The 12,463-nt window shown below is 40.6% G+C and overlaps 1 protein-coding gene and 1 non-coding gene across 2 annotated transcripts in view; one reads left to right on the forward strand and one right to left on the reverse strand.

The window, feature by feature from the left end:
* Nucleotides 1–12,463, reverse strand: part of SLC30A7 (solute carrier family 30 member 7) — a 94,034-nt gene that overhangs the window by 37,524 nt on the left and 44,047 nt on the right.
* On the forward strand, nt 1,503–1,573 carry TRNAC-GCA (transfer RNA cysteine (anticodon GCA)). Its single transcript has one exon. It is a non-coding gene; the product is annotated as a tRNA-Cys (tRNA).

The raw sequence follows: 12,463 nt of genomic DNA on the forward strand, positions 1-12,463 counted from the left end.
TGTTATTCCCATCTCTCTAAGAGCTTTCCACAGTTTGTCATGATCCACTCAGTCAAATGCTTTAGCATAGTTGATGAAACAGAGATAGATGTTTTTCTGAAATTCCCTTGCTTTCTCTATAATCCAGCAAATGTTGGCAATTCGATCTCTGGTTCCTCTTCCTTTTCTAAACCCAGCTGGGACAACTGGAAGTTCTTGGTTCACATAATCCTGAAGCCTAGCATGCAAGATTTTAAGCATGACCTTACTAGCATGAGAGATCAATGCTATTGCCTGATGGTTAGCACATTCTTTGGTACTACCCTTCTTGGAAATTGGGATGAGGACCTTTTCCAGTCCTGTGGCCACTGCTGGGTCTTCCAGATTTGCTGACATAATGAATGCAAAATCTTAATAGCATCATCCTTTAGGGATCTGAATAGTTCTGCTGGAATTTTATCGCATCCACTAGCTTTATTAACAGCAGTGTTTCTTACAGCCCACCTACTCTGCACTCCAGAATGTCTGACTCAGGAAGACTAACCACACCATTGTAGCAATCTGGCTCATTAAGACCTTTTTTATACAGTTCTTCTGTGTATTCTTTCCATCTCTTCTTGATCTCGTCAGCTAGGTCTCTACCATCTTTATCCTTTATTTTGCCCATCTTTGGGTGGAATGTTCCCTTGATGTTTCCAATTTTCCTGAAGAGATCTCTAGTCTTTCTCCTTTTGTTGTTTTCTTCTATTATTAAGCACCATTCATTGAAGGCCTTCTTGTCTCTTCTGGTTATTTTTTGGAACTCTGCATTTAATCTGTTGGTATTTCTATTAGAATAGTTTAAAATTTATAAATAAAGTAAGAATTAATGTGTTTATAATGTTGACTCTTCAAAAACACCATAACTGAACAAAAAAAGATTCTGAAGGTCTACCTTGGTGTTTTTCAGAAGTGTTTAAACTTTTTCTCCTACAAGTTTTATACATTTTATCTCTAGATTGTCTTTGTTATTGCTACTGAAAAGGTGTCTTCTCTTTAATTGTATCATTCAACTGGATTTTGCTTATATATATAGATCCCTGTGTTGGAAAGATCTTCCACTACGGTATTCTCGCCTGGAAAATTCCATGGACAGAGGAGCCTGGTGGGCTACAGTCCATGGGGCCACAAAAAGTTACATATATGACTGAGCACACACCAAGTGTACTAACTTTGTATATTAATTTTGTATCTGTAACTTTACTAAACTGTCAGTTTTTCCACTGATTCTTAGGAGGTTTAAATAAATATATTTTACATAAAAGAATAATCTCTTCTTCCTAGTTTTTCAGGCTCAAATACTTTCTCTTCTCTAATGTTATTGGTTTATGATCATTAACACATTATCATAGTTGCTCTACTCCTTCTAGTATTTCTAAGACTGTCTACCAGCCTTTCTTAATTAGGATTTCTCCTCTGAACCACTGAACACACAAAATGATTTGAGTGACTATTCTCAATTCCATCAAGTGTAGTACAGGGCTTCCCTGGTGGCTCAGTGGTAAAGCATCTGCCTGCAATGCAGGAGACATAGGTTCAATCCCTGGTCAGGAAGATCCCCTAGAGAAGGAAATGGCAACTCACTCCAGTATTCTTGCCTGAGAAATCCCACAGACAGAGGCCTGGTGAGCTATAGTCTATGGGATCACCAAGAGTCCAACACAACTTAACAACTAATGACAACATACTTCATATCCAGTACTTTCCTAGATGTGTAGGTGAGAAGTTATTAATAATAATTACATACAAATGGATACTTCAGGGCATTAGGGAATTCTCTGCAAGAATGCTGCATGAGAAAAGCTGTTAGATCAATCAGTATTTACAAATGCTCTAATGGTTTTACATATAATTAAAAAATACAATTACTATGTGTTAATTCCCATCTGTTCAATTTTACAAAATGGGTACTTTTTCTTGGGGAACTGTTTACCTTTATCTTAGCCTTCAAAAGTACAGTTCACAAATTATAACCACTTGAAAGACAAACCGCAAAGGAAATTGTTAGGCAACACCCAAAACCATTCTTGAAAAAAAATCTGTAACTTCTCATATATATTAAACTATTTGAGAATATGGTAGATACTTGTTTTTAAAAAAATGTTTATTAAATTTAATATAGGCTACAAATAATTACCTATTTAACCACAAGATCAACAAGCTTTATCAAAATTAGTATCTGATCCAAATCCTGTATTCATGTACAATGATAATCATCTAGATAATCATTCAGAATTTGGAATTTATAAATTTAATTCATTATTGCACAATCTTTCCATTGCAGACCTCAATTTATGCCATTACTTGTCATTTCTAAGGCCTATAACTTCAGTTTGCTTCTAAAAGTTGGGCTATATTTTCTTCTATATGATAATAAACATATTATTTGAAATACTTTTACATCTAACAAAAAGACAATTTATTTTATTAAAGAAGCTTTTCTTTGTATTTATAAATGATTTCAGTGAAAGTCACAGAGCACCACGAGATAATAACTTTTGTTAGTTGCAGAAAACTGATTTTGAGGGAAAAAAAATAAAAAAAACAAAAAACTCCAGCAAGGCTTCAAAAATACCACACCAGTAACAAACCTTTTTTCTGCATCCTGTTTATATATTTTTTCCCATAATGCACAGGTGCCCCTTTTAGTTAAGCAAATCAAACATCAGGCTACAGATTTATGTAGCTTTTAAATTAACATGGTTCTCTTGGCTAATGGAACTATAATTTTTTTCTTATTCTTTTTTATATTTTTACCAAGTTTATCAACATAACTACTTTCAAAATTTTAGAAAACTACTTTTTTTTTTTTTGAAAACTACTTTTAAACATGCGATTTCCTTAAATAGTCAGTCTCTCCTCTGAAGAGCCATAGCATGTTGCGGCAATGGCACCCTACTCCAGTACTTTTGCCTGGAAAATCCCGTGGATGGAGGAGCTTTGGTGGGCTGCAGTCCATGGGGTCGCTAGAGTCAGACATGACTGAGCGACTTCACTTTCACTTTTCACTTTCATGCATTGGAGAAGGAAATGGCAACCCACTCCAGTGTTCTTGGTTGGAGAGTCCCAGGGACGGGGAAGCCTGGTGGGCTGCCGTCTATGGGGTCGCACAGAGTCGGACACGACTGAAGTGACTTAGCAGCAGCAGCAGCTCTACCTGAAAACTGGGTATCGCCTGAGGAAATCTTCCCCACAGCATTTTCTCTTCCATACTTCCTGCACTACCGAGGCTTGTCGGGAGGTAAATGTCCTCCTCACTTATCACTACAACTGTTCCTCCCACACCCCCCATCACAGCTCCTTTAAGGCCCACACCATCAGATTATTCCACGCTTTCTCTTTCTCTCTTAGTGTGTGTGCTCAGCTGTGTTCAACTCTTTGCAACCCTATACACTGTACCCCTCCAGGCTCCTCTGTCCATGGAATTTTCCAGGCAAGAATACTAGAGTGGGTAGCCATTCCCTTCTCCAGGGGATATTCCCAACCCAGAAATTGAACCCAGGTCTCCAGCACTTCAGGCAAATACTTTACCATCTGAGCCACCAGGGAACCCCCACCCTCTACCCATCCTAATTAACAGAGATACAATTCTTTATAGCTCTTCTTCAGACACTAAAGAGTTTAGCAACAGGATTATTCTCTTTCTACCTCTATCCTTTTCATTACTCTATTAAATATCCATGTGAACAATGCATTCCAACATTTAGCTTTGTATGATGATCCTTTGCTGAATCCACCCCTAAGATCAGACCTAGATCTTAAGATCTCAGTTTCAAGCATCTCACAAACCTTCCTACTTCTGGATTTCTTCCCCTAATCCATCCTACCTAACACTTCTCAGAACTCCAATCCAGTCCACTTCTATCACTTTTACCTTAAGAATCTATTATTACCTTTAAATCTTAAGTTTCCCACCCTGCCTTGCTCCTTTCTCACTCTGTCAGTACTCATCCAACAAAATCCAAAACCTTTTAAATCCAATTCTCTGCCTACTCTATACTTTTTACCAAGTAGCTAAACAAGAGTAGGGGGGAAAAAAAAACAACAACATACAACTGCTGGTTATTTTCACTTTAAATTCATGACCACAAATCTCACAGTGAGATTTAGTGATCTCACAGTGAGACTTCAGTGTTGCCAGAAGTCATGCTGCTCTGCTCCCCTTTACAGTAAAGAGCTTTGAAAAGCGGTTGACTACAGTTATCTCTGTTTCTTCTCTGCCAAGCTCTCTTAAAGCTACTCTGATCAGGCTTTCATTTTCATCACTCTTCTGGGCATCTTATCTAAGTTACCAATTATCAGCCCCACAGCATTTAACAGGGTTAATCATTCCTTCTTGTTTAAAACACTTTCTTTACATGGCTCCTAAAGCAAGGCATGCTTATGACTTTCTTCCCACCTCACTGGCCACTCCACTTTACTCTCCTCTGCTGGAGTTGCCTCCTGTTCCCCATCTCCCCTAGAGCTCAGTCCTCAGGCTTCTTCTGTCTATACTCATTCTCTGGGCAAACTCATCCAATCTCATGGCTTTAAATACCATACATAAATGGAGGACACCCAAATTTCTATCTTCTACCTCACCCCTTCTCCAAATTCTAGATATACCTACCCGCCACCCTGATGCTGGGAAAGACTGAAGGCAGGAGAAGGGGATGACAGAGGAAGAGATGGTAGGATGGCATGACCGACTCAATGGACATGAATTTGAGCAAACTCTGGGAGTTGGTGATGGATAGGGAAGCCTGGCATGCTGCAGTCCACGGGGTAACAAAGAGTCGGACACAACTGAGGACTGAACTGAACTGAACCTGCCGCTCTCTACCCTGCTCACTGCCCTCCCCTGTCATCGTTCCTCACATGCCAGGCATGCTCCCCTCTCAGTGTGTTTACTTCAAGTTCCCCCTATCTGGAATGTTCTTCTGACTAATCTCAAGTTCCCCTCCTGCAGTATTAAGGTCTCTGCTCAAATGTCACCTCATGCAGAAGACTTTCCAAATCCTTCTAAAATATAGCCCCTTCACCTACTTCATAGAATTTATCATCATGTGGCATTACATTATCTACCTGCGTGTTCATCTGTTTTATTGATCTACCCTCCTTAGAACATAAGCTCTACTAGGGTAGGTATCTACTACATTGTTTACCAACTAGCACAGAGTGGGCACTAAAACATTCGTCAAATGATTTAAAGATAGTAAAGTTGTCTGCCTTATCTCCAAGTGGTGGGATTAAGAGGATATTTCAATAGACAAGTTGTACATTTCAGTAACATTTGAGTTTTTTTACAATCAACATGTACTACTTTTGCTAACAGAAGAAAACAAGTAAAAGAATAACAAAATGAAAAAGAGTCAAATTATATGAATTTGAGACTATGTATTTTTGTAAACTACTGAGAAAAAGTTTTATAAACAGGTCGGTAAGACTTACACAAGGACACACAGGTTTTATAGCTTCCTCTGAAAGCCAATCTGTAGTTGATTGGTTGTGGCTGCCTGAAGCAGTACTCCCTGAAGCTAAACTGGGTTCAGGAGAAAAGACGGTGGCTTTCCAGGAAAATGGAAGTGGTATTCATGCCATATAAATGCTACTCCATGACTTTATATGTGAACTACTGGGTTGGCCAAAAAGTTCATTCGGGAAAGCCTCGAATGAACTTTTTGGCCAATCCAGTATTTCCAATCCTTTATATTCACCAGAGTGCTCCCAAGAATTCTGTACTTTTACTTGCACCACCTACTTGAGATCTCCATATAAATGTCTAACGAGAGATCTCAAATCTAGCAACAACCAAAACAGAACTTCTGATCAGCAATGCCTTTGAAACAGATAAACTCTTCCCCTAGTTTTCCCTCTTTCAGTAGAGGCACCTTCATTCACTCAGTTGCTCACATAAAACTCTAGGAAGCATCCTTAATTTCCCCTCTTTCACTCAACCCTTCACCTAAACATTTGTGTCGATGAGCAAATTTTATCAGCTCTAGGCCCAAAGCATTTTCTAACTTTAGCTAGTCTTTCCAACTCCTCAATTATTAGTACCTTAGACCAAGGAATCCAAGCCTCTTATTTGTTCCACTATAACAGCTTTCTAGCCAATCTGCCTATGTCCCCTCTTCCCCCCCCCACTTTAATCCTAATATCTTCACAGCAGCCAAAATCATTTTTTTTCAAAATCATTTTTAATGATACAAATCAAATAATGTCACCCCTTATGGTTTCCTCCTCCACCTGAAATAAAAATCCAAACTCTCAACCCTGGCTCATTTTCCCAGGTCTGTCTCCCCAACTTTATTTCAAAGCACTCTCCCCTTACTCCCTATACTTCTGCCATACTGACCTCCTTTCAGTGCCAACGTTCTTTTCACTACAGGGCTTTTACACTAGCTGTTCCTTAGGCTAGAGTGCCCTCTTAGACATTTTGACTCAAAACCCTCCCTCTTCAGAAGTCTTCCCTTATGACTCGATCTAAAGTGGTATCGCAAGGGGGCAGTCCTAAGATGGAGGAGAAACAGGACAGGGAGACCACCGTTGCCCCCAACAAATTCATCAAAAGACCATTTGAATGCTGAGCAACTTCCACAAAACAACTTCTGAATGCTGGCAGAGGACACCAGGCACCCAGAAAGGTGTCTTCAAAAGGAGGTAGCACAAAATATAAAAGACAAAAGGAGAGACAAAAGAGTTAGGGACAGAGATCCGTCCTGGGAAGGGAGTCGTGAAGGAGGAGAAGTTTCCAAACATCAGGAAACCCTCTCACCAGCAGATCTGTAGGGAGTTATGGAATCTCAGAGGGCATCATAACCAGGAGGGAAAAAAAAGCAGAATATGTGCCTAACTGCAACTCCCAGTGGAGAAGTAGCCCAGACACTCATGTTTGCCACCAGCAAGTGGGGCTGAACAGGGAGGCCAAGGGTTGCATGCTTAGGGTAAGGACTGGACCTGAATGCCCTGAGGACAATCTGAGGAAGCTAATGTGAGATGGCAACCCAAACGTGGGATAGTCAAAGAAAAAAAAAAAGAGAGAGAGCGAGAGAACTTTCCCGCAAAAAGCTCTAACCTAAGGCACAGGCTGACCCACTCACAGAACAAAGGACTGAGAGAATACCAAAGAAGAGCTAGCCGGCTGCAGACCAGCCCATCCTCCTGCTGGAGAGAGAGACGCAGGTGGGCGACAGCCAGAGCCAAAGGGCAAGGGACAATCTCGGCCCCAGAGATGGCATTCTCCACCAACTGTGAGCAGACTCCCAGTTGCTAACTAAGTCTTCCTGGGATCCTGGAGGGTTGACCTCTTCCAGGAGGGGCGCAGCCAGAGATCAGTGCCCCAGAGGAAACACACGGCACACCTGACATGGCCCTCTTGTGGCGAACCTGGGAAACCGAGCAGCCAGGACCCGGGGAGGTGATTAAGAAGCACACCCGACCTGGGACAGTGTGCTCGTCAAGCACCCGGTCGCCTGAGCTGCTCGGACCTGGGAAGGGTACAAAACGCACACCTAATCAACTTTGTGCCTTTGTGGAGTACCCAAGAATCTGAACCTGAGCAGCTTAGATCCAGGAAGTGCATGAAACCCAGGGCCAGCTTTGGACAGTTCCCCTGCAGAGCAACCTGGAGCCTGAGCAGTATAGACTGGGAAAGAACACACGACATGAGCTGGGGCAAACCAAATATGGTCCATACACTGCAAGCACTCCCCACACACACCAATGATATTTGTAGTGTTCCTCCATCCCCACAGAACAACTGAATAAATGAGCCTAAATAAAAGACTACCTTTGCCCCATTGTGTCAGGGCAGAAAGTAGACACTGAAGAGACTTGCAAACAGAGAAAGCCAAAATAAACAAAGAAGAGGGAACTGCTCTCGAAGTGACAGGTGCAACAGATTAAAAGCCTATAGTTAGCACTTACTAAGCATTGGAAGGGGCCTATAGACCTTGAGAAAAAATATAAGCTGGAACAAGGAACTATCTGAAACTGAACTGACCCCACACTGCCCACCAACAGCTCTAGAGAAATCCCTAGATATATTTTTACTACTATCATTTTTTAATTTTTAAAAAATTTTAAAGTTCTTTATTACTCCATTAATTTTCATTTTTAGAACCTACTATTTCCTTGCAAAAAAAAAAGACCCTATTTTTAAAGCAAATTTCATACATATATTTTTTATAATTTTTGTGATTTTCTTTTGTATTTTTAATATTGTATTTTTCATAGTGTAGCCTCTACTATATATTATTAATCTTTGCTTTTTGGTATTTGTTATCAATTTTGCACCTTTAAGAATTTAATCTTCAGTACCCATTTTTGCTTAGGGGGAGTGATTACTGGCTTCATTGTTCTCTCCCCTTTGGACTCTCCCTTTTCTCCCCCAGGTCACCTCTATGTTCTCCCTCCCGTTTCTCTTCTCTGTTTAACTCTGTGAATCTCTCTGGGTGTTCCAAGCTGTGGAGAACACATAGGGAACTGATTACTGGCTAGACTGGTCTGCCCCTTTTGACTCCCCCTCGTCTCCTCCTGGTCACCTCTATCTTCCTCCTCACTCTTTTCTTCTCTGTGTAACTCCATGAACCTCTCTGAATGTTCCAGACTGTGGAGAGCACATAGGGAATTGATTACTGGCTAGACTGCTCTCTCCCTTTTTGATTCCCCCTCTTCTCCTCCTGGTCACCTCTATCTCCCTCCTCTCTCTTCTCTTCTCCATGTAACTCTGCGAACTTCTCTGGGTATCCCTCACTATGGAGAATCCTTAGATGTTCTATCATCTGTGCTGTACAGATGGAGAAGTCTTGAGGCTACTGTTAGAATAAGAATGAAAGCCAGAAACAGGAGACTTAAATGCAAAACTTGAGAACACCAGAAAACTCCTGACCCAGGGAAGATTAATCAACAAGAGCTCATCCAAAAGCCATCAGTTCAGTTGAGTTCAGTCGCTCAGTCATGTCCGGAGTACACTCAAACCCATGTCCATCGAGTCGATGATGCCATCCAGCCATCTCATCCTGTCATCACCTTCTCCTCCTGCCCCCAATCCCTCCCAGCATCAGAGTCTTTTCCAGTGAATGAACTCTTCACATGAGGTGGCCAATGTATTGGAGTTTCAGCTTTAGCATCAGTCCTTCCAAAGAACACCCAGGACTGATCTCCTTTAGAATGGATTGGTTGGATCTCTTGCAGTCCAAGGGACTATCAAGAGTCTTCTCCAACACCACAGTTCAAAAGCATCAATTCTTCAGAGCTCAGCTTTCTTCACAGTACAACTCTCACATCCATACATGACCACTGGAAAAACCATAGCCTTGACTGGACGGACCATTGTTGACAAAGTAATATCTCTGCTTTTTAATATGCTGTCTAGGTTGGTCATAACTTTCCTTCCAAGGAGTAAGCGTCTTTTAATTTCATGGCTGCAGTCACCATCTGTAGTGATTTTGGAGCCCCCCAAAATAAAATCTGACTCTGTTTCCACTGTTTCCCCATCTATTTCCCATGACGTGATGGGACCAAATGCCATGATCCTTATTTTCTGAATGTTGAGCTTTAAGGCAACTTTTTCACTCTCCTCTTTCACTTTCATCAAGAGGCTTTTGAGTTCCTTTTCACTTTCTGCCATAAGGGTGGTGTCATCTGCATATCTGAGGTTATTGATATTTCTCCAGGCAATCTTGATTCCAGCTTGTGCTTCTTCCAGCCCAGCGTTTCTCATGATGTACTCTGCATAGAAGTTAAATAAGCAGGGTGACAACATACAGCCTTGATAGACTCCTTTTCCTGTTTGGAACCAGTTTGTTGTTCCATGTCCATTTCTAACTGTTGCTTCCTGACCTGCATATAGGTTTCTCAAGAGGCAGGTCAGGTGCTCTGGTATTCCCATCTCTTTCAGAATTTTCCACAGTTTATTGTGATCCACTAAAGCAGAAATAGATGTTTTTCTGGAACTCTCTTGCTTTTTCCATGATCCAGCGGATGTTGGCAATTTGATCTCTGGTTCCTCTGCCTTTTCTAAAACCAGCTTAAACATCTGGAAGTTCATGGTTCACGTATTGCTGAAGCCTGGCTTGGAGAATTTTGAGCATTACTTTTCTAGTGCGTGAAATGAGTGCAATTGTGTGGTAGTTTGAGCATTCTTTGGCATTGCCTTTCTTTGGGATTGGAGTGAAAACTGACCTTTCCAGTCCTGTGGCCACTGCTGAGTTTTCCAAATGTGCTGGCATACTGAGTGCAGCAGTTTCACAGCATCATCTTCCAGGATTTGAAATAGCTCAACTGGAATTCCATCACCTCCACTAGCCATACCTGCACTGAAACCAAGCTCCACCCAAGAGCCAACAAGTCCCAGACTAAGACATACCATGCTACTTCTCCAGCAATGCAGGAACACAGCCCTGAGCATTAAAATACTAGCTGCCCAAAGTCACAACAAACCCAAAGACACCTCAAAATTCACTATTGCACACTTCATTGCACTCCAGAGAGAAGAGATCCAGCTCCACCAACCAGAACACCGACACAAGCTTCCCTAACCAGCAAACCTTGACAAGCTGCTAGTCCAACCCCACCTTCAGGAAGCAACCTCCACAATAAAGAGAAAGCACAAACCTCCAGCATACAGAAAGGCCACCCCAAACACAGCAATCTAAACAAGATGAAAAGGCAGAGAAATATTCAGCAGGTAAAGGAACATGATAAATGCCCACCAAACTAAACAAAAGAAGAGGAGATAGGGAGTCTACCTGAAAAAGAATTCAGAATAATGATAGTAAAGATGTTCCAAAATCTGAAAACAAAATGGAGTTACAGATAAATAGAGACAAGAATTGAGAAGATGCAAGAAATGTTTAACAAGAACCTATAAGAAATACAAAAGAGTCAATCAATAATGAATAATGCAATAACTGAGATCAAAGGCACCCTGGAGGGAACCAACAGTAGAATAACTGAGGCAGAAGACAGGATAAGTGAGGTGGAAGGTAGAATGGTGGAAATAAATGAAGCAGAGACGAAAAAAGAAAAAAGAATTAAAAGAAATGAGGACAACCTCAGAGATCTCTGGGACAATGTTAAAGGCCTCAACATCCAAATCACAGGTGTCCCAGAAGAAGACAAAAAGAAAGGCCACAGAAAATATTTGAGGAGATAATAGTTGAAAACTTCCCTAAAATAGGGAAGGAAAGAGCCACCCAAGTCCAAGAAACCGAGAGTCCCAAACAGGATAAACCCAAGGCAAAAGAGCCCAAAACACATATTAATCAAATTAATGAAGATCAAACACAAAGAGCAAATACTAAAAGCAGCAAGGGAAAAGCAACAAATAACACACAAGGGGATTCCCATAAGGATAACAGCTGATTTTTCAATAGAAACTCTTCAGGCCAAAAGGGAACGGCAGGATGTACTTAAAGTGATTAAAGAGAAAAACCTACAACAAATATGAAAGAGAAATCAAAAGCTTTACAGACAAGCAAAAGCTGAGATAATTCAGCACCACCAAACCAGCTCTTCAACAAATGCTAAAGGATAACCTCTAGATGGGAAAACACAGAAAAGGTTTATAAACTCGAATCCAAAACAACAAAGTAAATGGCAATAGGATCATACTTATCAATAATTACCTTAAATGTAAATGGGTGAATGCCCCAACCAAAGGACAAAGACTGGCTGAATGGGTACAAAAACAAGACCCCTATTTAAGCTGTCTACACAAGACCCACCTCAAAACAAGGGACATACAGACTGAAAGTGAAGGGCTTAAAAAAGATATTTCATGCAAATGGAGACCAAAAGAAAGCAGGAATAGCAATACTGATATCAGATAAAATAGACTTTGAAATAAAGGCTGTGAAAAGAGAGAAAGAAGGACACTATATAATGATCAAAGGATCAATCCAAGAAGATATAACAATTATAAATATATATGCACCCAACATAGGAGCACCACAATATGGAAGGCAAATGCTAACAAGCATGAAAAGGAAAATTAACAGTAACACAATAGTGGGAGACCTTAATACCCCACTCACACCTATGGATAGATCAACCAAACAGAAAATTAGCAAGGAAACACAAACTTTAAATGGTACAATGGACCAGTTAGACCTAATTGATATCTATACAGCATTTCACCCCAAAACAATCAATTTCACCTTTTTCTCAAGTGCACATGGAACATTCTCCAGGACAGATCACATCCTGGGCCATAAATCCAGCCTTGATAAATTCAAAAAAACTGAAATCATTTCAAGTATCTTTTCTGATCACAATGCGGTAAGATTAGATGTCAACTACAGGAAAAAAACGATTAAAAATACAAACATACGGAGGCTAAACAACACGCTTCTGAATAACCAACAAATCACAGAAGAAATCAAAAAAGAAATCAAAATATGCATAAAAACAAATGAAAATGAAAAGATGACAACCCAAAACGTACTGGATTCAGTAAAAG

The sequence above is a fragment of the Bos taurus genome, chromosome 3 (genome assembly GCF_002263795.3).
Source record: "Bos taurus isolate L1 Dominette 01449 registration number 42190680 breed Hereford chromosome 3, ARS-UCD2.0, whole genome shotgun sequence".
Taxonomy (NCBI): Eukaryota; Metazoa; Chordata; class Mammalia; order Artiodactyla; family Bovidae; genus Bos; species Bos taurus.